This window comes from Petromyzon marinus, unplaced genomic scaffold (genome assembly GCF_048934315.1).
Source record: "Petromyzon marinus isolate PM22_M1 ecotype Great Lakes invasive population unplaced genomic scaffold, UKy_Petmar_22M1.pri1.0 PM_G_Scaffold_73, whole genome shotgun sequence".
Lineage (NCBI taxonomy): Eukaryota > Metazoa > Chordata > Hyperoartia > Petromyzontiformes > Petromyzontidae > Petromyzon > Petromyzon marinus.
The window spans coordinates 735,001-737,500 of NW_027423028.1; positions in this window are offsets into that span (position 1 = coordinate 735,001).

Sequence of the window (2,500 nt, forward strand, 5' to 3'; positions counted from 1 at the left end):
TAGTAGAGAACTGGTGTTTTAGTGTCTCTGAGTACAGTCGTTTAGCCTCTCTCACCGCTTTGCTAAACCTGTTCTTCGACTCCTTGAATCTGTCTCTATCCCCACTCCTAAACGCTTCCTCCTTCTCCAACCTCAACCTTTTGAGCTTTGCTGAGAACCAGGGCTTGTTGTTGTTAAAGTTCACCCTGGTACGTGTTGGGATACAGCAGTCCTCACAGAAGCTGATGTACACAGCCTCTGTGAGTTCATCCAGACTATTGGTAGCAGTCGTGAACATATCCCAGTCAGTACAGTCTAAGCACGCCCGCAAATCTTCCACAGCCTCACTGGTCCACTGTTTAGATGTCCTCACAGCAGGTTTACAGAGTTTTAGTTGCTGCCTGTATGCACGAATCAGGTGGACCAAGGGAGTTCTGTGCGAGCCGAACAGCCCCGTGACCCACAAGAGAAACATCCCCGCCAAATTCGAGCGTTTGACGGGGTCTATCCGTGAAAAAATATTCACGTTTTTGAGTGCACATGCATTTCTGCTGCAAATGCCTCTGGAAGTTTCATGCCGTTCGTATGCCAATTGTGGCAACACGAAAATGACCCGTTTTCCCATTCCGAGGGATTTCTGTGCGACCCTAACAGCCCCGTGAGCCACAAGAGACACATCCCCGCCAATTTCTAGCGTTTCACGGGGTCTATCCGTGAAAAATATAGACGTTTTTGAGTGCACATGCATTTCTGCTGCAGATGCCTCTGGAAGTTTCATGCCGTTCGTACGCAATGTGGCAACACGAAAATGACCCCTTTTCCCATTCCGAGGGATTTCTGTGCGACCCTAACTAACAGCGCCCGTGAGCCACAAGAGAGACATCCCCGCCAATTTATAGCGTTTCACGGGGTCTATCCGTGAAAAATATAGACGTTTTTGAGTGCACATGCATTCCTGCTGCAAATGCCTCTGGAAGTTTCATGCCGTTCCTATGCAATGTGGCCACACAAAAATGACCCGTTTTCCCATTCCGAGGCATTTCTGTGCGACCCTAACAGCCCCGTGAGCCACAAGAGAGACATCCCCGCCAACTTCTAGCGTTTGACGGGGTCTATGCGTGAAAAATATTAAAATTTTTGAGTGCACGTGCCTTTCTGCTGCAAATGCCTCTGGAAGTTTCATGGCGTTCCTATGCAATGTGGCAACACGAAAATGACCCCTTTTCCCATTCCGAGGGAGTTCTGTGCCACCCTAACAGCCCCGTGAGCCACAAGAGACACATCCCCGCCAATTTCTAGCGTTTCACGGGGTCTATCCGTGAAACATATAGAAGTTTTTGAGTGCACATGCATTCCTGCTGCAAATGCCTCTGGAAGTTTCATGCGGTTCGTACGCAATGTGGCAACACGAAAATGACCCGTTTTCCCATTCCCAGGGATTTCTGTGCGACCCGAACAGCCCCGTGAGCCACAAGAGACACATCCCCGCCAATTTCTAGCGTTTCACGGGGTCTATCCGTGAAAAATATCAATTTTTTTTTGACTGCACATGCATTTCTGCTGCAAATGCCTCTGGAAGTTGCATGCGGTTCGCATGCAATGTGGCGACACGAAAATGACCCGTTTTCCCATTCCGAGGGATTTCTGTGCCACCCTAACAGCCCCGTGAGCCACAAGAGAGACATCCCCGCCAATTTCTAGCGTATCACGGGGTCTATCCGTGAGAAATATTCACTTTTTTGAGTGCACATGCATTCCTGCTGCAAATGCCTCTGGAAGTTTCATGCGGTTCGTATGCAATGTGGCGACACGAAAATGACCCGTTTTCCCATTCCGAGGGATTTCTGTGCCACCCTAACAGCCCCGTGAGCCACAAGAGAGACATCCCCGCCCACTTCTAGCGTTTCACGGGGTCTCTCCGTGAAAAATATCACATTTTTTGAGTGCACATGCATTCCTGCTGCAAATGCCTCTGGAAGTTTCATGCGGTTCGCATGCAATGTGGCGACACGAAAATGACCCGTTTTTTCCCATTCCGAGGGATTTCTGTGCCACCCTAACAGCCCCGTGAGCCACAAGAGACACATCCCCGCCAATTTCTAGCGTTTCACGGGGTCTATCCGTGAAAAATATTCAATTTTTTGACTGCACATGCATTTCTGCTGCAAATGCCTCTGGAAGTTTCATGCGGTTCGCATGCAATGTGGCGACACGAAAATGACCCGTTTTCCCATTCCGAGGGATTTCTGTGCCACCCTAACAGCCCCGTGAGCCACAAGAGAGACATCGCCGCCAATTTCTAGCGTTTCACGGGGTCTATCCGTGAAAAATATTCACTTTTTTGACTGCACATGCATTCCTGCTGCAAATGCCTCTGGAAGTTTCATGCCGTTCGCATGCAATGTGGCAACACGAAAATGACCCGTTTTCCCATTCCGAGGGATTTCTGTGCCACCCTAACAGCCCCGTGAGCCACAAGAGACACATCCCCGCCAATTTCTAGCGTTTCACGGGGTCTATC